We start from the raw sequence: 25,852 nt of genomic DNA, 5'->3' as shown, positions 1-25,852 counted from the left end.
AAAACCTGTCAAGAGCTCTGCTTGATTTTCCGAGACCTCTGGCTCATTGACACATGGCAAGAGAAGTGTCTCCCAGGAGCTAGTGTCTGATGTCCAAGATGCTGATCTATGACTGCTGGCTTTCTCTCACCACAGTGCATGCATCTACATGACTCTCCTCAAATCGCAAACAGTATATGATCGTCACACACCATGAAAAATGAACATCACCCAACTCCAGGAGACGGGATGTCAATGTCACATAACAGAGACTTGGAAAACTTGTGAGTAATGACTTCTCACCTAAAGAATGACTTTAGACTGGTGGTTAGGGTGTGCCAAGGCCTCCTTAAGGCAAACCCTGATGTGATGAGGGAAGCACATTGTGCTGACACACAACTAACTACTATTATGCCATCCTCCAAGACTTCACTGGACCACTAGATACCTACCATGCATCATATCACAACCAATGATCCACGATGACAGTTCATAACCAAACCTTCATGCCACTGGCACAAACCATCACCCAACAATCTGAAATAGTCACCACTTTTGTCGATCACTACTGGAACATCTACAGTGCCAGACTGCCAATGTGACAGTAACTGGGCAGGTCTTGTCTTACATCCCTTCCACTGCCCATGACAGAGAGGATAACGAATTGATGGAACAGATAACCATGGATGAGGTGGTGGCTGCTACTGACAAGGATACCAATAACAAATACCCTATTATAGACATGTTGCCTATAAAGTTTTATTATGCCTTCCAGATATTAAAGGTCCCAAGATGGAACAGCATGTTTCAAGAACTTTTCATACTAGGCTATGTTGTCCCTCCTGACTCTGTCCAGGCAGCATCATTCCTATCCACCTGCTAATCCTCTGTAATGAGGACTACAAAATCTTTGCCCGCATTTTGGTGGCAACCCTTCATCCCTGGGTCCTTTCACTAAAACAGATGACCCCAGGTGGTCAGGAGACTATGCAGCCACCAGCTGGTGAATTTCAGAGTATGGTAGCACTGGGTGTGACATACTGGCTCTGTGCAGCTATGGTCACAATCAACTTCGACAACACAAATGACAAAGTACATTGTGGGTTCCTATTCTCTCTGATGACTCCGATGGGTTTCCCAACCCCATTTCCTTAAAATCATATGTGGCATATATGACAGTGCTAACTCCCACATACAAGTCAACCATTGCTTAATGAGTCCAGTTCCAGTATGGTGATATACCCCACGAGGCTATTCACTGTTGACCCTGCTATATAACTTTGAACTGGAACTCCTCTTGGGAACCCCAAATCAATATTCATGTGAGTCAGGCTACAACAACACCAAACATGACAGACCATTGAAGCAATCATGACATCTGGTGCAGCAGCAACTAGTTCAATGAACATAAATAAATTGGCAGCCCTGCCAATAGGATGCAGCCTCTCCAGTGACAAACTAGTCCTCTTCCCATGGGTGCAGACCATAAAGTACCCAGGCATTGTCTTCAGCCCCCAATACATCCCATATGATGGCCACTAATGTTTGGTGTGCATTGCAGCTGAGACCTACAACAATCTTCTTCCGTCTCAACCCTCTTCAGTGGGTTGTCTACCTCAATTGCCATGTTACACACATCCTATCCTTATTGCACACAATTAGACATGATCTGAAAGTGACCTTTGAATATTATCTGATGGCAGGAATGATCCTTAAGGTCCGATATGCAATGTTTACCTCTCCTCCCCCCCTCCGCCCACATGGAGGACTTGGTCTACTCAGTATACTCAGTATTCAGCAGAGGTCTGATGCTCTGTATATGTTAATGACACGGAAACCATGGACTGGACTGAGAGCATCCATCACACATAGAATGGTGGATGTCCTCATGCTGGTGTCCACCCTGCCACCAGTGCCAATTGGTCACATTCATACCTCGTCACATATTGTGACCTTCCTTGCAGTTTATAGTCATGTGCATCTTGCATTCCTGACCACGCATCCACCTATGGCCAAAGATATCTTTCTCACCCTCTTATGTCAGGTGTCATGTAACATCATTGAACGGAAGTACCCTGTGATCTGTTGGTCAAATGTATGGACAATATTCATCCATTTTACCTCCCCATATATGTTTGAGCAATATGACAGAAGATCCATACATCTGGATTAGCTGACAACCCACAGTGTGCTGCCTGCCAACAACTTGATGAGCAAACCCACCGCCTCACATGCCCATCAACTCTTAACATTTGGGAGCTCAGCCCATAGATGGTTGCCTGATTTCTCCACATCCCCCCAATAATGATTGAACCTAACTTCCTGGCTCCCAAAACCAACACCATACTCTGGGAAAATTTTGGATGCTCAGCTATCTCTACAGCGATGGTGACAAATCAGGGCTCAGCTTTTTGTGCAACTTACAGAATGTCCACCTGGGAGCAACAACCCAGTTGCCAGAAACTGTGGAGTATTTATGCGTGCCCTGTCCAGTTAGGGTGTAATGGACCTTATTCCTACTCCCTCCCACTCTTACCCTGCATCAGGTCCTGAGGCACCATGACTAGATATCAATTATGACTCCTGCCCTTGGGCTTCACCGGCTGCTGAATGTATAGCCCTGATTGTTCTCCTCTCCCCCTCCTTCTCTTATAATGTACATTATACTGTAAAAATGTCCCTCTACTGTTCTTCATTGGTTATGGCAAATTAAAAATAAAGTAATGAGTTCAAGTCTCAGCCTGGCACACAGATTTAATCAGCAAATAAGTTTCATATCAGTACACATTCTGCTTTAGAGTGAACATGTCATTCTGGAGTATGATATCTGTCGAGCACACATATATAAGCAGTAATAAACCAACACACTCCTTCTTGGTCACTGTGGCATGGGTTCCTTGTCTTAAATTTCAACAAAATTTGAAAAGTAAGTGGCCTCCCATTAAGATTCAGTTATTCCACTATGGTTTTGTACATTACATCATGAAGGAAAATTTTCAGGGATGTGGAATAGGTCAAGTAGCACAACAGAAGAGAGGAACAACTATTTTAAACATGTAAAAATAGTTTCTACACATTAAGTAACACAAAGAACACTTGTGGGATTCATTACACCAAAAAAATGTATTAATAACTTTTATTTTTTTATTTTGCTTTATTTTATTTGCAGAGAACAGCTGCTTATCGAGTCTGTTATTTACATAGTATTTATATATGACTGCTAGTTCATATTTATGTAAATTTACTGTTTACTGTTAATATTTTAATACACTGTTCCTCAGGTTCAACTATATTTATCATGTAGATAAGAACAAATACAATCTACCTTTTGAAATCAAATTTTTATCATTGTTTTTGCCAAATATGTTTTTCCTATCTGTATTAGCCATCTTCAGTGGTTTTTGTGTCTCTCATTTTGTGTGTCCACTGGCATTTTCATCAAATTAAGTGCATTGTACAGCAAGCAAGGTTATGTGGAATGAAATTTGAAAAAAGATCTTTGCATCCCCTTATCATTACAACAGGTGAATGGTTTTCATCCGGGGGTCTGAATGACAACTTTCCTCCCTCTCCCTATGCTGAGAAAGGATCTGTCTGCTTAGCTGAGTGGTAACCTGTTTGCCTACCCTGCAGCTGGCCTGGGTTCGATTCCCGGCTGGGTTGGAGATTTTCTTCACTTGTGGTCTGGATGTTGTGCTGTTCTCATCATTATTTCATCATCACCAAAACACAAGTCACCCAATGTGGCTTCACCTGAAATAAGACTTGCATCCTGGCAGCCGAACTTCCCCAGACAGGGTCTCCTTGCCACCAATGCCACATGATTATTTCATTTTTCCTGAGAAAGGAACTAACCAAAAGTATTAAAAGTTAGGATATTCCTGTGTAATACTATATCTCTATTGGCAGTACTCAATATTTCATCTCCTACAGGTAAATACTGGACGGTAATTCTATCACACAATTTTATAGTTTTCTTGAATGAATTTTCCTTTAATGCATAACATTTAGTTTATGTTCATCATGTGCTTACATGAGAGCCAATGAGCATACAGAAAGAATAGTATATACAAAAACCACTGAAGGTGCCTAATACGATTAGGAGAAACATGTTTAGTAAGACCAACAATAAAAATTCAGTTGAAAAAGAAAGATAATATTTATTCTTATCTACATAATAAACATTAATTACTGAACTGATATTTATAATGAACAAATATTAAAATGTTTCAAGAATATACATATTTCTTACAACCCTAACAAAAATTTCTCTGTAACTGAGATGGCTAAAGAGATGTGCTTGTTTTTGACACAAATATACTAATTTAGCAACCAACCAAATGACACTAGCCTCAGCCCAGATGATAATTAAAGTGGCCTACAGCCAACTGACAACTGGGTAGTATGTCTCACTTGCAGCCATTCATTCTCATTCTGACATATAATACTGTTTCTCAACATTAAGGACTTAGCTTGCAATGGTGCAATATACTGCAGTATTGAAGGTACTGTGCATGTGTCCTTGGCTGCTGAATCTGTTAAACTGAGAAACAGGTCCTGCCCATTAAGAATATCCTTATTGACTTACATCCTCTAGGGTAGGAGGTGATATTCTGTTGGGTACCTGATGCTCAGGTATTCCTAACAGACACGGTGTGTTTCACTTTTTGGTTCATGTAATGGATCAGAGTGCTATTTGGGAGTCAGAGTACATGAGGAGTATTGTAGCTTAAATAATTATCAGTTGCTTCAATTCCATCAAGGTCTTGTATAAATTATATCCAAATGGAGCATACATTCAGTTAACAGATTTTGAGGACCCACATTGAAAATCAGCCAAGGTTGCCCCCTGCATCTTTTCATCAGTGTAGACTGGTATATGGAAGTCCACATAGTCAACAAGAGTAGCAGTCAGCTCAAACCCTTGCTAAGAGAGCTGAAAGTCATACGGATATGAGCTTGTATGCACTGTGAGGAGTTGTTGCTGGGTCGTTAATGGCAGCTCACCAAGCTCAATGCAGAGAGATGGGACCCCTCCTGTTAGCCTCAAAAACTATAACAACAACAATTTTAAAGTATGTTGGTCCATCTGATACAAAGACAATATACATGACAGTCATCATCTAGTGTTAATTATATGTAAGACTCACTTAACTGAAAGTCTAGGTTGGGGTACCAACAATATTAGGAAAAGGATAAATTGCTACTCACCATAAAGATGGCACGTTGAGTTGCAGACAGGAACAACAAAAAGACTGCATTAAGCTTTGGCCAAAGCCTTCTTCACAAAAGAAAAAACACACTCTTTCACACAAGCAAGCACACCTCACACACACATGATTGCAGTCTCTGGGCACTCCAACCGGCATTTTCATTCCAGCTGGAGCTGCTGGAGACAATGGTCATGTGTACATGAGATGTGCTCGCTTGTGTGAATGCAGTTGTTTTTTCTTTTCTGAAGAATGCTTTGGGCAAAAGCTAAATGTTTGCAGTCCTTTCATTGTGCCTGTCTGCAGTTCAACATGTCACCTCTACAGTGATGAATAATCTATCTTTCCCCTGTACTGTTGATATTGCAATGTAGAGTTTCCATTGTTTATATCTAATGAAGACTATATTGAAGTGGATGAAAAAATAAAATTCTGTGCAAAAAACAAAAATTCTCATATTTTTCTGAACAAACCTTGTATATTTGTGTGTTTGTGACAATTTTGGTATTATTTCTTGTATGAAAATATGTTTGAGATTTTTGACTTATTCCAAATCCATGAGAACTATTTACTTAGGATTTTTGGAAGGAACATTACCAAATTTCTTTTTTTGTTTTTGTTGTATTTTTCTTTATATGAGATGTTATACAGGACCTCCTCATGTTAGATCTATGGAATGAAAATTACACCTAATCCTAGTTGAAACAAGTCATGGGAGTCAATCAAACTAGAACAGTCTATATCACACAAATAACGTTTCTTGGTGACTGGTTACAGTCAAAACGCAGACCTCCCCAGATTGTACTCCAAAGGTGATGTGGAGAGATTTTCGCATGAAGAAGAAACTGCAGAAGTCTCTAGATGCTGTCAACTGCTCAGTTGACAGCATCTAGAGACTTCTTTAGTCCCTGTTCCATGGATCTATCTCCACACATCAACTTTGGAGAACAGTTTACAATTGTGGACTCTCTCCTCTCTCTCTCTCTCTCTCTCTCTCTCTCTCACACACACACACACACACACACACACACACACACACACACACACCACACAAACACACACACATGAACTGACTTACGCAGCCAGTTTTATGCGGACTCCAAACTACAAAAGCATTGACAGAGGTGAAAGAGAAGTGATAAGTGCAGGAGATATCTTAGAACCAACTGAGGACTGACTCATATAGCTACGGATTTGCAGGTACTTAGCCATCAAGTCACACTCCACAAGAAATAACAGAAGTAAACTGAAATTAGTTCCTTACAGTCACTAGCAGAGTTTATAAGTTGCAAATGTATCCATACACACCTGTGTAAAGAGGCTGACAATGGCAAGAAAAATGATTGTCATGAACACTGAGACGTTCACATGTCCCTTCATGGAAGCAAGGCATACTAGCACAAGGATCATGTCTACATTCAGTTAGCCCAAAAGTGTGAATCACATGTGGATCACGACCTTCATGAAGTCTGATACGATGCCTTCCCACTTGGAGGAGTCGTATACATCCTACTAATCCAGATGATGTACCAGCGTTCTCAAACACTCTGAAACACACATATCAAGTAGAAAAGAGAAAATGACAAACAAGTATTGAAGAAATGTCTGCACAAGCAATATGGCAACAGTAAAAATGGAAGAGAAAGAAAGAAAGAATGAAAAAAGATTCTTCTCTTCACCATTGCTGTAAAAATAAGTATCAAATAGTAATAAAATGTCAAAAGATTTTCTTATAATGACATTCCTAAGTGCACAAAATTTAATACTTCATGTTTAACACCAAATCTCACATAGAGGAATGTTCCTGATCAAAATATTTGAACCAATAAAGTAAAATAAAGACTGTAATGTAAAATGTAGACAGAAAAATTAAGTATTTCTGCAAATGGATCATAATTTGGCCAATCACAATAAAAAAAGTGTATACAAAACATGTCAAGCTTCTGAAAACGAAAATTATATACTGGAATACAGGGATGGAAATAGAACTCCTGTTCTTTCACACTGTGCTTATACTATTCTTTCCACTCATTGATCTGTTTGCATCTAGTATTTTCTCTCACTTCTCACTATCTTTTGAGAAATCAGCAATCCCTATTCAGAGAATGAGATTACTTACTGTAGTTAACCAGTGCTTCTTTTCTGGGGGAAAAAATGTGCTGGTAGTCACAAAGATGTTATTCCAGTAGCTTCCACACTTTTAACATATCCTGTGATGTACGCTCATCATTTCTAGATTGCTGCTTGCTTTTGCTATCAGCTGCAGAATGATGACCTTGGAGCAGCCATGAATCCACATATTTGTGGTTTGAACTGTGTGTGAGGAGGCCCTACAATTATGATGAATAGCACTGCAGAAGTTGGCCATACAAGCATAGATGATCTAGATGAAGTAACTATAAAATTAATTTAAGAGAAACCCCTTTCACATTCACTAGAAGATATTGCAATTGCGCCCAAAGTGTGTTTCAAAGGAAGTAGCATACTTGGGAATTTATTTTCTTGATGATCTTTATGGAAATCACAAATTGCTCCTACTTCATTTAAGTCAAATTTGCAGGCTAACTCCCTAATTTTGGCATCATCGAATGTCAGGTATTTCACAGAATTTCTGGCCAATACTTGGAATCTAAAATCTTGGTACCTTCAGGCATACCAACATCATCTCCTTGATGCAGATTCTTTTGAACAGCTTAGCTTCTTTCAGACTTTTATAAAATGCTGATGAACTACTTACAGGACTGTGTCTTTCATTTTTGTGAAGGTCAGTCTACGTCTGCATCTACATCTATACTCTGCAAACCACCATGAGGTGAATGGCAGAGGGGATGTCCTATTTTACCAGTTATTAGGGTTTCTTCCTGTACCATTCACATATGGAGTGCGGGAAGAATGATTGTTTGAATGCCTCTGTGCATGCAGTAATTATTCTAATCTTATCCTCACGATCATCATGTGAGCGATACATAGCGGTCTGTAGTTTATTCTTAGAGTAATAATTTAAAGCTGGTTCTTAAAACTTTGTTAATAGACTTTCTCGGGATAGTTTACCTCTATCTTCAAGAGTCTTCCAGTTCATTTCCTTCAGTATCTCTGTGACGCTCTCCCACAGATTAAACAAACCTGTGACCATTTGTGCTGCCTTTCTCCATATACGTTCAATATCCGCTGTTAGTACTATCTGGTACGGGTTGCACATACTTGAGCAATATTCTAGAACCAGTTGCATGAGTTATTTATAAGCAATATTCTTTATAGATTGAATGCACTTCCCTGTATACCACCTGCTTTACCCACAACTGAACGTATGTGATCATTCCATTTCATATCCCTACAAAGTATTACATCTAGGTTTTTCTAAGAGTTGGTCAATCACAACTGTGATACACTGATATTACAGTCACTGGATACTATGTTTTTTTTGTTTTGTGCAGTGCAAAATTTTACATTTCTTAACATTTGAAGCAAGTTGCCAATCTCTGCACCACTTTGATATATTATTAAGATCTGGATGAATATTTATGCAGCTTCTTTCAGATAGTACTTCGTTATAGATAAATACATCACCTGCAAAAACTCTTGAGATTACTATTAATATTGTCCACAAGGTCATTAATATGCAACATGAACAGCAAAGGTCCCATCTCAAAACACTTCCCTGGGCACACCCGACATTACATCTACACCTTACGATGGCTCTCCATCCAAGATAACATGCTGCATCCTTCCTCCCAAAAAGACCTCAATACAGTCACAAACTTCACTTGATACCCCATAAAATCATACTTCTGACAATAAGCATAGGTCTGGTACTGAGTCAAATGCTTTTTGGAAATGAAGAACTACAACATCTACCCGACTGGCTTGATCCAAAGCTTTCAGTATGTCATGTGAGAAAAGTGTGAGTTGGGTTTCATATCACTGATGTTTTCAAAATCCACATTAGTTGGCACTGAGGAGATCATTCTGTTCAAGATACCTCATTATGCTGAACTCAGAATATGTTCTAAGATTCTACACAAATCGATGTCAAGAATATTGGATGGCAGTTTTGTGGATCACTTCCACTATCCTTCTTGTAGACTGGCGCGACCTGTGCATTTTTCCAAGAACTGGGCATGCTTTTTTGTTCAAGGGACCTACAATAGATTATAGATAGAAGAGTGGCTAACTCAGCAGCAAATTCAGTACAGAATAACAGGGATTCCATTGGGCCCTGGAGCTTAGTTCAATTTTAATGACTTCAGCTATTTCTCAACACCACTGACACTGGTACTGATTTCATTCATCTTTTCAGGGGTGTGAGGATTAAATTAGGGCAAGTTTACTGGATTTTCCTTTGTAATGAAACATTTGAAAATGGAGTTAAGCACTTAAGTTTTTGCTTTGCTACGATCAATTTCATTTCCTGTCTCATTCTCTAGCAACTTTGGTGTGGCTTAAAGCCTTTACATACAACCTGAATTTCTTGGCTTCTGTAAAACATCATTTGACAATATTCTGATTCTACTCATTTTGAAGACCAATTTGAACTGATTTAGGCTAGATTAACTCAAAACTGACACAAACACCTCCCAACTGCAATAGAGAAAACTCTGAAGAAAAAGAAACACTGATATAGCAAGTGAACTGAATGCAACTTCCTGTTCCCAATACCAGTATATGTAACTAAAAAGTGGTGTCAACTAATAAGGAATAAAACTCGAAATTTTACTTGCAAAAACAGTGCCATCTGCTGGGATATTTAAAATACATTTTACTCTAAATAAATCAAACACTTTTTAAAATGTAAGAAGAAGTTGCCTGTACTGTGTGATGTTACATAACACCAGAGAAAAGGGTGGCAGTCACCTTACTTGTACTTTTTGAATTTATTATTAACTTCTCATTATCATATTTAATGTACCCTTTAGTTGAAAGTAATAAACAGATAAAAGATAGACTTCAGCATTGAAGTCTTGCGGGAAAAGGTACCAATAGTGAATAGAAACATTCACATATTATTGAAAATTTGTAATTAAAAAAATCTAACAAATTATATGTGACAGAAGTCTTGCAGGAGTCATAGAACAGAATAGAAATGGATTACATATTTCATTTGAAAGAAATTGGATACTTGAAAAATTTATGTTGTCTGCTAATTGTACAAAATGTTATAAAATGTAGAACAAAGTACTTTTTAAATGGCATTAGTAGTTTCATTTTACTAATTAGGCCAATAGACAAAGCTTCAGTTTTTACAGTTTTCCATTCAGTATCACCAATGAACTTGATCAGCATCCTCTTAAACATACTGATTTTTGCATATGTGTTTTACCTTAACTTCTTGTACTCCTTTGATATTTGTTTCAACTGTGTGTAACTGTTTCCACTTTACTTATCTGTACTTCACTCATTAGAAAGTTTCCATGTTATTCTATTTCTGTTTCCATAACCACAGGCTTTCTGTATTTTTGTTCCTTGTATTATCCTTTAAAATATTATATAACAAAGTTTATTCTTCTCTCTTACACTAATAAAACTACATTCTGATTATCACTGGTATGCAGCAGGTAGGTTTTATGATTTAAATAATTAATAAAATAGCACGTCAACAATCTTTATTATATTTCCCATCCTCCTGGTTTTATTCACTGCTCCATGTTCTGAACCATATAGTCGAAGAATAAGGTAGCTGGTCTCTTTTTAAGCTTCCCCTTAGAGAGTTCTTGCAATGTTGCGGTGTACCTTTTGGTAGGTGTTTGTCTTGTCAATTATATTTTTGTCTTCTACGAACATCGAAAAAAGTTTTGCATCACCCAGATTCCCAGAATTCCTGTTGACATTGTATCACAGACACGGTCCCTTCGACTGTTCAGAGACGTCATTAAACCCACCCAAAGATGTAAATGACCATGCATGAGTAGCGCCTCTTAGACGGTGGGGGTCCAAAAGCCGATCAGTTCCAGTCATTCCACCAGGAAGAGGCACATGGCTCGTGTTATCTGTAGTTCAACCATGCCTAGATGATCAATACTGTGGTTTGATCGTGTCCGCACTGTTACTTTGTGCCAGAAAGGGCTCTGAACAAGGGAAGTGACCAGGCGTCTCAAAGTGAACCAAAGCGATATTGGTCCAAAATATTTCGGGCATGCAGCTGCTTACATTCGACTTATTCTTCTAATATTTTGGCTGAATACTGTCCAGCCATCTTCAGAGTGAGCCGAGGTGACTGACGCTCCAGTACTTGCTCCTCCTTTTAAACCCATGGACTGCACTACTGTGCATGCGCCCACAGACACACAAGGCGCCAAAGACATTAATCGGTGGCATGGAGGTATGGAATAGGCATGGAAATAGATCTATGGCTGTGCAATCGACCCACATGGTGATATCGATGTATCACTGTGAGCTGTACCGTCATGATGTCTTTGTGATATTATTACAGAAATTGCCGGATTCCACGATTTGTCAAAGCTGAAACCACTATCTCTATTAATTAAATTCCTTGCCAACCGAATTTAAATTGCTTCCTTCACTACTGAGGCTCAGACAGATGATGTTGAGGCTAAAATTTTGATGTTATTGTACACCATAGAATGCCCAGTGTCAATACAGTGCTCTGCCACCACAGATTTATTAGGTTGTAAGAGCCGGGTGTATTTGCGGTGCTCTGTGGATCTCTCCTGGACAATACATGCTGTCTGTCCGATGTTTGAATGGGCACATTCACAGGGGATCTTGTAAACCCCAGGCTTATGAAGCACCAAATCATCTTTAACAGAACCCAGGAGTGCTGCTGTCTTTGGCGAATGGCGAAAAATCACTTTCACTTTATGCTTACTGAGGATCTGTCCTTTTTTTTACAATAGTCTTCCCACATATAGCAGAAAACCCATCGATTTAAAACTTTCCCTGTCTTCTTCTGATTTTCTTATGCCCATAGTTGGTTTCATTGGTAGGGCCTTGCGTATCTGTTGTGGAGAGTACCCACTGGATTCAGAAACTCTTCTCAGGTGTAGAAGCTCGTCCTCCAGACTGCTCTCGTCAGCAATGACATTTGCTATGTGTACTAGAGTTCTGAGTACACTCATCATCTTTGAAGGATGGTGGCAGCTATTTGCGCATAAATATAAATCCATATGGGATAGTTTTTTATATACTGCATGTCTCAAAGTGCCATCATCTTTGGGCCCTACCTACACATTCAAAAATGGAAGGCATCCATCTTTTTTGATTTCCATCATGAACTGAATTTGTCTTTGTATGGAAATCAGATGATCTAAAAAGATTCTTCACCATGGGCCCACACTACAAACATGTCATTAACATACTTCCAAAACACTGTGAGCTTAAGATAGCAGATTCCAGCATCTTCTCCTCGAAGTCCTCCATAAAAAAGTTTGCCATCATAGGCGACAAAGGACTACCCATGGCAACACCATCAGTCCGTTCATAAAATTCATTATTGAACAAAAAATATGTTGAGGTCAAAACATGTTCAAAGAAAGCTGAAATCTTTTTATCAAAAGTTTTTCCAATAAGAAACAATGATTATGAAAGAGGAAACTTGTGAACAATGACACTACATCGAAACTGACTAACATATCAGAATTGCTCAGTTTGAGTGATTTCAGTTTGCCAATGAGGTCCACAGAGTTATGTATATGATGAGCGCATTTTCCCACCAGAGACCTTAATAACGATGCTAAATGTCTGGCAAAATCATAGGTTATAGAGTCGATGTTACTCACTATTGGACTCAGAGGAACACCATTCTTGTGGATGTTTGGAAGTTGACAAAGCCTTGGAGGCCCCACACCACTTGGTTTCAATCTCCGCACAACTTCTGGTGGAAGGGGGCAGGCATTCAGAAGTGAAGCAGTCTTCGTTACCACCTGGTTGTTGGGGTCTTTACTGATCTGCCGGAATGTGCTGTCACTCAGTAAACTGTTCATTTTATCATGATAATCGTCACAAGACATTAAAACAGTGGCACTACCTTTATCAGCTGTAAGAATGCGCTGGGAAAAAGGAACACCTAAATCTTTATGTTCAAGCTCTGATTTCTCTTATTTTATTGTGATGATCATTTCTCCCTATGTAGGTGGGTGTCAACAAAATATTTATGCATTCGGAAGAGAAAGTTGGTGATTGAAATTTCGTAAATAGATCTTGCTGCAAAGAAAACCACCTTTGTTTCAGTGACTGCCACCCCAACTAGCGTATCATATCAGTGACACTCTCATCCCTATTGCGCGATAACATGAAACGGGCTGCCCTTCTTTGCACTTTTTCGATGTCCTCCGTCCATCCTACTGGTAAGGATCCCATACCACTCAGCAATATTCCAGCAGAGGATGGACAAGTGTAATGTAGGCTCTCTCTTTAGTGGGTTTGCCACATCTTCTAAGTGTTCTGTCAACACAGCACAGTCTTTGTTTCACCTTCCCCACAATGTTATCTATGTGGTCTTTCCAATTTAAGTTGCTCGTAATTGTAATTCGTAGGTATTTAGTCGAATTGACAGCTGTCAGATTTGTGTGATTTATCATATACCCAAAATTTTGTCAGATTTCTTTTAGTACCCATGTGAATGACCTCGCACTTTTCTTTGTATAATGATAATTGCCACTTTTCGCACCATGCAGAAATACTCTCTAGATAATTTTGTAATTGGAATTGATCATCTGATGATTTTACTAGATGGTATATTACAGCATCATCTGCAAACAATCTATGGGGGCTGCTTGGATTATCACCTAGATCATTTATATAAATCAAGAACAGCAGAGGGCCTATGACACTACCTAGCAGAACATCAGGTATCACTTCTGTTTTACTCGGTGATTTACCATCTATCACTATGAACTGTGACCTCTCTGAGAGGAAATCATGAATCCAGTCACACAACTGATACAATATTCCATATGCATGCAACTTGATTAATAGTCATTTGTGAGGAGCGGTATCAAAAGCCTTCTGGAAATCTAGGAATATGGAATCGATCTGAGATCCCTTGTCGACAGCACTCATTACTTCATGCGAATAAAGAGCTAGCTGTGTTGCACAAGAATGATATTTTCTGAATCTGCATTGGTTATGAATCAATAAGTCATTTTCTTCAAGGTGATTCATAATGTTTGAGTACAGTATATGCTCCAAAATCCTACTGCAAATTGAGGTCAGTGATATGGGTCTGTAATTCAATGGGTTACTCCTACTTCATTTCTTGAATATTGGTGTGACCTGTGCTACTTTCCAGTCTTTAGGAAGAGACCTTTCATCACGTGAGCGGTTGTATACGATTGCTAAGAAAGGCGCTATTGCGTCTGCATACTCTGAGAGGAACCTGACTGGTATACCATCTGGACCAGAAGACTTGCCTTTCTTAAGTGATTTGAGTTGTTTCGCAACACCTAAGATATCTACTTTTATGTCACTCATGCTAACAGCTGTTCTGGTTTCGAATTCTGGAATATTTACTTCGTCTTCTTTCATGAAGGAATTATGGAAAACTGTATTTAGTAACTCCACTTTAGTGGCATCAACATCGGTAACATTTCCATCGCTATAGCACAGTGACGGTATTGACAGTTTTTTTGCCACTGGTGTACTTTACATATGACAAAAATCTCTTTGGGTTTTCTACCATATGTTGAGACAATGTTTCATTGTGCAAACTATTAAAAGCATCTTGCATTGATGTCTGCACTAAATTTAGAGCTTCCATGAAACTTAGCCAGTTTTAGGAATTTTGCATTCTTCTGAATTTGGCATGCTTTTTTTGTTGCTTTTGCAACAGTGTTCTGACATGTTTTGTGTACCATGGTGGATCAATCCCATCTCTTATTAAGTTATGTGGTATGAATCTATCTATTGCTGTCGATACCGTATCTTTGAATTTGAGCCATATCTGGTCTATACTTACATAATTAGCTTGGAAGGAATGGAGAATCTCTCTTAGGAAGGCATCAAGCAAATTTTTATCTGCTGTTTTAAATAGATATATTTTGCATTTATTTTTAGAGGTTTTGGTTGATGTGATTTTGAGCCTCACTACAATGACCTTATGTTCACTAATCCCTGTATCCGTTGTGCCACTCTCTATTAGATCAGAATTATTTGTGGCTAAGAGGTCAAGAGTATTTTCGCAACTATTTACAATTCGTGTGGGCTCATGAACTAACTGTTCAAAGTAATTCTCAGAGAAAGAATTTAGTACAATTTTGGAAGATGTTTTCTGTCTACCACCGGCTTTGAACATGTATTTTCACCAACAAATTGAGTGTACATTGAAGTCTCCACCAATTATAACTGTATGAGTGGGGTACTTATTTGTAATGAGATTCAAGTTTTCTTTGAAGCGTTCAGCTATTATATCATCTGAGTCGGGGGGTCGGTAGAAGGAGCCAATTATTGTTTTGGTATGGTTGTTGAGTATAACCTCTATCCAAAGTAATTCGCAGGAACTATCTATTTCAACTTCACTACAAGATAAACTACTGCCAACAAACACGGAGAGTTGAATAACAGTTTCTTGCTGCGAAGACATCTCAAGATGCAAAACTTTGCCATCTGCCTCGATGTGGCTAGCTCACGAACACAGTCTAACTTGGCCAATGTTACGCCATAGATCCAGTTCCATGAATTATAGGGTAACTCCACAGATATCCTTAGATGCAGCCAATAGAGTTGTTCCGAAGACAGGTCCAATTTTTGGGGGTAAAACAGATCCTCTCCTTAACAATAGCAGCACCAGCTTTCCTTAAAATCTTATTCATGGCAGTCAACTTTATAAAATGTTCTAACCTGGCAAACTTTGGAACAATGCCATGGTCATGGCATCCTAATAAAAAACTAAAGATCTCAGTAACCTCACTCTCAAGTGTCTTAAATTATCCAATCGGTGAACACTTATAAGCACCTCCTTCCCGAAGAGGTATTTGATGTGCATCTTCATATTTTCACGGCGAAAACAGTGATGCATAAAATTTCGGGGGTGCAGCTGCATAAATTCGGCTTCTTCCTCTAATATTTCAGCTGAATACTGTCCAGCCATCTTCAGAGTTAGCCAAGGTGACTGATGCTCCAGCACTTGCTCCATCCTTTTAAACCCATGGACTGCACTCCTGCGCATGCGGCCACAGATACACAAGGCGCCAAAGACATTAATCGGTGGCATACAAGTATGGCATATGCGTGGAAATGGATCTATGGCTGCACAGCCAATCCACACGGTGATGTCGATGTATCACTGTGAGCTGCACCATCGCAACATCTTTGTGATTTCATTACAGAAATTGCCAGATTCCACGATTTGTCCAAGCTGAAACCACTATCTCTATTAATTAAATTTGTCACCAACCAAATTTCAATTGCTTCCTTCACTACCGAGTCCCAAAAAGATGAAGTCGAGGCTAAAATTTGTCGATGTATCACTGTGAGCTGCACCGTCGCCACGTCTTTGTGATTTCATTACAGAAATTGCCAGATTCCACGATTTGTCCAAGCTGAAACCACTATCTCTATTAATTAAATTTGTCACCAACCAAATTTCAATTGCTTCCTTCACTACCGAGTCCCAAAAAGATGAAGTCGAGGCTAAAATTTTGATGTTATCATACACCATAGAGTGCCCGGTGTCAATACAGTGCTCTGCCTCCGCAGATTTATTAGGTTGTAAGAGCCAGGTGTACCTGTTGTGCTCTGTTCATCTCTCCTGGACAGTATGTGTTGTCTGTCCAATGTATGAATGGCTGCATTCACAGGGAATCTTGCAAACACCAGGCTTCCGAAGCATCAAATCATCTTTAATGGAACCCAGAATGGCTGCTGTCTTTGGTGGATGCCAAAAAATCACTTTCACATTCTGCTTACTGAGGATCCATCCTATTTTTGACAATAGGCTTCCCATGTATGGCAGAAAAGCCATCAATTTAAAACTTTCCTTGTCTTCTTCTGCTTTTCTTATACCCACATTTGATTTCATTTGTAGCGCCTTGCATATTTCTAATGGAGAGTAACCGTTGACTTCAAAAACTCTTCTGAGGTGTAGAAGCTCGTCCTTCAGACTGCTCTCATCAGCAATGATATGTACTCCGTGTACTAGAGTTCTGAGTACACTTATGATCTATGAAGGATGGTGGCAGCTATTTGCATGTAAATATAAATCCATACAGGTCTGTTTTCTATATACTGCCTGTCCCAAAGTGCCATCATCTTAGTGCCGAAGCAGCACATTCAAAAATGGAAGGCATCCATCTTTTTCGGTTTCCATCGTGAACTGAATTTGTGTGCCGATGGAATTCAAATGATCTAAAAATTCTTGGGAAATGGTGGCAAAAGTCGCTCATCATATAAATCTGTGGACTTCATTGACAAACTGAAATCATTCAAACTGAGCAATTCTGATATGTTAGTCAGTTTCGATGTAGTGTCATTGTTCACAAGGTTCCTCTTTCAGAATCGTTGTTTCTCATTGGAAAAACTTTTGATAAAGAGATTTCAATTTTTTTGAACATGTTTTGACCTCAACATATTTTTTAGTCAATAATGAATTTTATGAACAGACTGACAGTGTCGCCATGGGTGGTAATCCTTTGCCGCCTATGGTGGCAATTTTTTTATGGAGGACTTCGAGGAGAAGGAGCTGGAATCTGCTAGCTTAAGCCCACAGTGTTTTGGAGGTATGTTAATGACACGTTTGGAGTGTGGCCCCATGGTGAAAACAAGTTAAAAGTCTTTTTAGATCATCTGAATTCCATACACAGACAAATTCAGTTCACGATGGAAATAAAAAAAGATGGATGCCTTCTATTTTTGAATGAGTAGGTAGGGCGCAAAGATGATGGCACTTTGAGACACACAGTATATCAAAAACTGACCCATTCGGATTTATATTTACACGCAAATAGCTGCCACCATCCTTCACAGACGACAAGTGTACTCAGAACTCTAGTACACATAGCACATCATTGCTGATGAGAGTCTGGAGGATGAACTTCTACAGCTCAGAACACTTTTCAAAGCCAACGGATATTCTCCACAACAGATATGCAAGGCGCTAGAAATGCAACCAACTGTGGGTATAAGAAAAGTACAAGAATACAAGGAAAAGTTTTAAATCGATGGCTTTTCTGCTATATGTGGGATGCCAATTGTCAAAAATAGGACGGATCCTCAGTAAGCATAAAGTGAAAGTGATTTTTCACCGTCCATCAAAGACAGCAGCACTCTTGGGTGCCGTTGAAGATGATTTGGTGCTTCAAAAGCCTGGGGTTTACAAGATTTCCTCTGAATTCAACCTTTCATACATCGGACAGATGACACGTACTGTCCAGGAGAGATGCACAGGGCACTGTATGAACACCCGGCACTTACAACCTATTAAATCTGTGGCGGCAGAGCACTGTATTGGCACTGGGCACTCGACGGTGTACGATAACATCGAAATTTTAGCCTCTACTTCATCTTTCTGAGACTCAGTAGTGAAGGCAGCAATTGAAATTTGGTTGGTGACAAATTTAATTAAGAGAGATGGTGGATTTAGCTTGGACAAATTGTGGAATCAAGCAATTTTTGTAAAAAGATGTCACGACAGTGCAGCTCGCAGTGATACATCGATATCTCCATGTGGATTGACTGCAAAGCCATAGATCAATTTCCATGCATATGTCATACCTCTATGCTGCCGATTAACATCTTTGGCACCTTGTGTATCTGTGGCCACATGTGCAGTCCACAGGTTTAAATGGATGGAGCAAGTGCTGGAGCGACAGTCACTTTGACTCACTCTGAAGGTGGCTGGACGGTATTCAGCCGAAATATTAGAAGTCGAATTTACGTGGCTGCGGTCACGAAATTTTATGGATCACTCTTTGCGCCTTGAAAATATGAAGATGTACATTAAGTACCTCTTTAGGGAAGAAATGGTTTTAAGTGTTTGCCAATTGTATAAGTTAAGACACTTGAGAGCAAGGTTACTGAGCTCTTTAAGTTTTTTATTAAGATGCCATGACCATGGCATGGTTCCAAATTTGCCAGGTTAGTACATTTTACAAAGTCGACTGCCATGAATAAAATTTTAAGGGATGCAGATGCTGCTATTGTTAAGGAGGGGAACCGTTTTACCTGCCAAAAATTGAGCCTGGTTTCAGAACAACTTTATCGCCTACATCTACTAAGGATATCTGTGGAGTTACCCAATACTTCATGGAACCGAATCCATGGTATAACATGGGCCAAGTCAGACTGGGTTCATGAGGTAACCACATCGAGACAGATGGCAACGTTTAGCTGTCTTGAGACATCTTCACAGCAAAAAACTGTTATTCGCTAATCCGTCATTAAAGTGCCGGATAAAGATTTGGACAACACTGCAATGATGGTTTTAGCTAAAGGACTGAACTTTGCACACACACTGAAGGTTTTACCAATAGCAGCTTTCATCAGTGCTGTTGAAGAAGCTGTTCGTCCTTGTTCTACAGAATCAGGAGAAGAAATAAGATGTAAAACTTGTCGAGCAGTTATGAAGGCTTGCCCACAAAGGAGTAACATATGTGTGGCAGAGAGGGCTGCACTATGTAAACTTTGCCAGGATACGGAGACAATGGTTCTTCCAGCTGATAAAGGTAATGCCACTGTTTTAATGTGTCATGACGATTATCATAATAAAATGAACAGTTTACTGAGTGACAGCACATTCTGAAAGATCAGTAAAGATCCCACCAACCACGTGGTAAGGAAGACTGCTTCGCTTCTGAACACCTCTCCCCTTCCACCAGAAGTTGTGCAAAGATTGAACCAAGTGCTGTGGTGCATGCAAAGCTTTATGGACTTTCAAACATCCACAAGCATGATGCTCCTCTGCGTCCGATAGTGAGTAACATCAGCTCTCCAACCTATGATTGTGCCAAACATTAGCATCATTATTGTATGTGAGGGAAAGACTAAAGGAGGAACCAGTACAGGACAGGATAGAAAAATCAAGACTGCAGTGGTATGGACACATGAAGAGAATGGATGAGGGAAGAATTCCAAAGAGGATGTTTGATCTGGAACTGGAGGGGAAGAGGCCCAGAGGAAGACCAAGAGATAGATGGGTGAAGGGAGTGAAGGAATGTGTGACGAGAAGAGGAGAGAACTGGACGAAGGTGGAAGAGGGGGAATGGTGGAAAGACAGAACACGATGGAGAGGCTTGTGTTCCCGACAGACCCAGCCAGTTGCTGGAAACTGTCCAAGATGATGATGATGATTAAGGCATCTGTTCAGAAAATGTGCTCATCATATACGGAACTCTGTGGACTTTATTGACAAACTGAAATTAGTCAAACTGAACAATTCTGATATGTTAGTCAGTTTCAATGTACTGTTGTTGTTCACAAAGGCTCCTCTTTCAAAATCATTGTTTCTCATTGGAAAAAGTTTTGATAAAGAGATTTCAACTTTCTTTGAATATGTTTTGACGGTGTCGCCATGTGTAATCCTTTGTCACCTTTGGTGGCAAACTTTTTTACAGAGGACTTCAAGGAGAAGGCGCTGGAATCTGTTAGCTTGCAGCCACAGTGTTTTGGAGGTATGTTGATGACGCGTTTGTAGTGTGGCCACATCGTGAAGACAAGTTAAAAAGAGTTTTTAGATCATCTGAATTCCATCCACAGACAAATTCAGTTCACAATGGAAATTGAAAAAGATGGATGCCTTCCATTTTTAGACTTGCTGGTATGGTGCAAAGATGGCACTTTGGGACATGCAGTATATTGAAAACTGTCCCATACGGATTTATATTTACACGCAAATAGCTGCCACCATCCTTCACAGACGATGAGTGTACTCAGAACTTTAGAACACAGAGTACATATCATTGCTGACAAGAGCAGTCTGGAGGACGAACTTCTACACCTGAGAAGATTTTTTGAATCCAATGGTTACTCTTCACAACAGATACACAAGGCGCTACAAATGAAACCAACTGTGGGTATAAGAAAAGCAGAAGTTTTAAATCGATGACTTTTCTGCCACACATGGGAAGCCTAATGGCAAAAATAGGACGGATCCTCAGTAAGCAGAAAGTTAAAGTGATTTTTCATCCTCCACCAAAGACAGCAGCAGTCCTGGGTTCCGTTAAAGATGGTTTGTTGCTTCGGAAGCCTGGTGTTTACAAGATCCCCTCTGAATGCGGCCGTTGATACATTGGACAGATGACACGTACTGTCCGGGAGAGATGCACAGAGCACCGCAGGTACACCCGGCTCTTACAACCTAATAAAGCTGCAGTGGCAGAGCACTGTATTGACACTGGGCACTCTATGGTGTACGATAACGTCGAAATTTTAGCCTCGACTTCAACTGTCTGGGACTCAGCAGTGAATGAAACAACTGAAATTTGGTTGGCGATGAATTTGATTAATAGAGATAGTTGTTTCAGCTTGGACAAATTGTGTAATCCGGCAATTTCTGTAATAAAATCACAAAGACATGACAACGGTGCAGCTCGCAGTGATACATCAATATCACCATGTCGATCGATTGCACAGCCGTAGATTCATTTCCATGCCTATACCATACCTCTATGCCACCGATTAACGTCTTTGGCATCTTGTATATCTGTGGCTGCATGCGCAGTAGTGCAGTCCATGGGCTTAAAAGGATGGAGCAAGTGTTGGAGCGTCAGTCGCCCTGGTTCACTCTGAAGATGGCTGGACGGTATTCAGTCGAAATATTAGAAGAAATTTTATGGATCACTCTTTGCGCTGCGAAATTATGAAGTTTCACAAAGTGATGTTGTTCAGACATGGAGGAGATACAGTGAGACAAGAACTGTTGATGACATGCCTCACTCGGGCCACCCAAGGGCTACCTACTGCAGTGACCCCTATCTACAGATTATGGCTTGGAGGGAATCTGGCAGCTACACCATCATGTTGAATAATGCTTTTCGTCCACCCACAGGACATCATGTTATGACTCAAACTGTGTGCAATAGGTTGCATGACGCGCAACTTCACTCCCAATGTCCACGGCGACGTGCATCTTTGCAACCACAACACCATTGAGCGCGGTGCAGATGTGCCCAACAACATGCCAAATGGACCACTTAGGATTGGCACCACATTCTCTTCACCGGAGAGTGTCACATATGCCTTCAACCAGACATCATCAGAGATGTTTTTAGAGGCAACTGGGTCAGGTTGAATGCCTTAGACACACTGTCCAGCGAGTGCAGCAAGGTGGAGGTTCCCTGTTGTTTTAGGGTGGCATTATGTGAGGCTGATGTATACTGCTGGTGGTCATGGAAGGTACCGTATTGGCTCAATAACATGTGAATGCCGTCCTCCGACCAACAGTGCATCCATAGCCGTCCTCCGACCAATAGTGCATCCATATTAGCAGCATATAAGGCTTTCATCTTCATGGATTACAATTCGCACCCCATCGTGCACATCTTATGAATGACTTCCTTCAGGATAGTGACATTGCTTAACTAGAGTGGCAAGCATGTTCTCCAGACATGAACCCTATCAAACATGCCTGGGATGGATTAAAAAGGGCTATTTATGGACAATGTGACCCACCAACCACTCTGAGGGATTCACACCAAAGCACCATTGAGGAATGGGATAATCTGGACCAACAGTGCCTTTCCAGTCAATTGGCATTATTAACACTTCATGGTAGTTGGTAACTGTAATGTGTCATCAAACAATGATCATTTAATAATAACTAAAACTGCTGAACTTTCACACACCTTCACCTCTCTTCTTTCCTTGTTTTTGAGTAAGGGAAGCTCTCTTCTCTCCACTAATTTTGTATTAATATTTTGGTTAGATGCTGTATGGCAGTTTTTGCTCCCACAAAATTAAGCTGTTTCAGTGATGTGTTAAATATTTGTGTGTGACACTTTAAGAATATATCATGCAATAAATAATAATGAAAAGAATTTCCTCGTTTGTTTCACAATGAATACCCGTGATAGCAGTTGTCCCACACACTTGGAGGCGTTGGTGGGCACATGGCCAATGAAGGCATCCTCCTGCAGGTCCAATGATCTAAGTGCTCCTTGTGACTGGCCAAGAGTAAACTCTCCATTATCCAATCGCAGCATGCCATCTCTTTGGTACCTCTTAGCGCTCACTTTATGAAAGTGGTTGAGTTTCACACGTTCTGTTGACTTGATGACAACTGGACCATTACCCAAGTTGTACCTGAATTCCACATACCTGCCAGAACAAAAATGATTTCTTAAACCATTATGTTAATGAGATGCACACTGCATTTATATTAACAGAAGATTATATGAAAATTTAAAAAAACATATTATGCAATAAAATTGCATAAATGTTCATAGAGGTATTGTGTAACATTTTCGAGTGTTTAATCGAGTAAAATCTGTGTAAAACATCCACTTGTGGAAATGAACTGGGGTGTGACAGCTTTCAACAATATTATCTTACTGCTCAATTTCCTATAGAAAAATGACTCAAGTAAGTATCTGAAATTACAGTTACACTATTACAAAATTGTTGCGGTTTTCATGGCCACTTGTTGACATATTGCCTGTTGGCTTCTGCCTAGGGATCTTCAGCCAATGTTTGTTTAACAGTTTTCCTGATATTTTGCCAGCATGAGTGGTTGGTACTGTCACAGGCTCACCCTACAATCTCCCACCAGCAATTGAGGGTGAACGTCTGACAATGCCAGCCACTCATGCTGAAGAAATATCACAAAAACTGATAAATAAACATTGGCCTGTCAGCTGAAAATCCCAAGATGTAAGCCAATGGGCAATGTGTCACTTATCTATTGACTAGTTGAAATAATTAGTAACCAGATCTGCAAGAGATGAGAAGGTTTTACTTCCAGTATGATTCGTAGGTGCATTTCACACTAACCCCCCCCCCCCCCCTTTCTCTCTCTCTCTCTCTCTCTCTCTCTCTCTCTCTCTCTCTCACACACACAATTACCATAATTGAGAACAATTTCTGTTATTAGTTTTTTAAGTATCACAGATTTATTTTGAAGTCTGTGCAGTGCTAATTACTTGCAGTTTTGGATGTTGTAACATATTCCCTTCTCAGTTATCAGTAACCCACACAAACATCAGAAGATTAAACAACTGCATAGCAATAATAACAAATATGGACTATGAATATGAGATTCTCTCTTTCCTAGCCATTATCCTATCATTCGCTGCCACTTGTTGACATACTGTCCGCTGGCTTCTGCCTTTGTATCTTCAGCCAATGTTTTTATTTTCATCTTTCTGGTCAGATGCCAGTTATCAGTTAATCTAAGTGAATGAAGTCAAGTGTACAATCTGCTTATTGCCCAAACTTTGCTCTATGCATTATCATATTTTAACAGTTTGTGTTCTATATTTTTGGGAACAAGTCTGATATACGTCTAAATGAACATAGAAAACTACCTAAAACCCAAACTCAGGCTGACTTGTGTACCAAACCAACTGTCATCAATCTAGTGCCAGTTTGATCTCTTAAGGCTACACAGAATTTATATCACGAATGGCCCTGTCCCCCTCTAAACTCCTAATCTTCAGAAGTTGAATAATGCTCATTCTGTGCCTGCAGACAAACACCCCAAATTACTAACACAAACCATTAACCTATGGAAGTTTAATAGAGAATATTGAGATAAAAAATTATTTCTATCATTCATCCAGCATTATTTTTTCGGAACAGTATATGAACAGTAGCTGGAGTGGTCTGGAAATTTTCATCCAAAAAACTAACATCTGAAAAAATTACAAAACAGTATCAACTAATCACCTCTTCATCAGTAAAGTTAACCTCCATTGTGCAGCTCGCATGGAAAATGAGCACAAAACTTTTGTAAATACATCTGAGATCAATTTTAAATGCTATCATATTGTACAAACATTATGTAATACTAAAGTATCTTACCCATTAACAACAGCAAGTGACACAAAATCTCCAGTACCATCTGCCATCTGCTGGTTATAAAGTATAATTCCATTATTGTTATATGTGCTGAATTCTACATCCACACTTAGTCTGTGATAAGCCTTTAGACGTCTTATTTGCACATATGAATGTCCATCAAAAGCAGGCACCAGGTAATCTGTTAATGAAGTTAGTTATTAATTTATGTTTTTGGGTACAAAAGATTTTTAATTTTCTCCCTGTGTGTATTATTAAAACTTACCTACACAATCTTGCCTGTCAGGAGTTTCCACATATTCATCCTTACACATGCATGTTCCATGCACACACCAGCTGTTTCTCACTCTGCATTCTGAGTCTGAGGTACATAAGTCACCCAAAAGACTTATTATATGAACAGTAGCTGGAGTGGGCTGGAAATTTTCATCCAAAAAACTAACATCTGAAAAAATTACAAAACAGTATCAAACAGACTGAAGGATCTGACCATCAGCCTAAAACTACAATGTATATATTCTTCTCAAATGACTCGCAGCTAATTTTTCAGTATTCTCAGAACTCCTTTCTGTTATACAATATTCATTTTCCAATACAGAGCCAATGGCTCAGTAGTGCACTTGACCACCTGTCTAAAATTGAAAGATATACATTCTCCTCAAATCATTATCAGCTAATTTTCAATATCCACAGAGTATGCTGATGAAATAGCTCCATTTTTATCAGTAATATACAACTGCTCACTTGATAAAAAATGAAAGAAT

General features: G+C 39.6%; 1 pseudogene; it reads right to left on the bottom strand.

The window, feature by feature from the left end:
- The window catches only part of LOC126456404 (agrin-like), a 379,882-nt pseudogene that overhangs the window by 148,848 nt on the left and 205,182 nt on the right, over positions 1-25,852 (bottom strand).

Source organism: Schistocerca serialis, chromosome 2 (assembly GCF_023864345.2).
Source record: "Schistocerca serialis cubense isolate TAMUIC-IGC-003099 chromosome 2, iqSchSeri2.2, whole genome shotgun sequence".
Taxonomy (NCBI): Eukaryota; Metazoa; Arthropoda; class Insecta; order Orthoptera; family Acrididae; genus Schistocerca; species Schistocerca serialis.
Note: the sequence above shows the minus strand (reverse complement) of the source record. Positions and strands in the feature narration are given on the sequence as shown.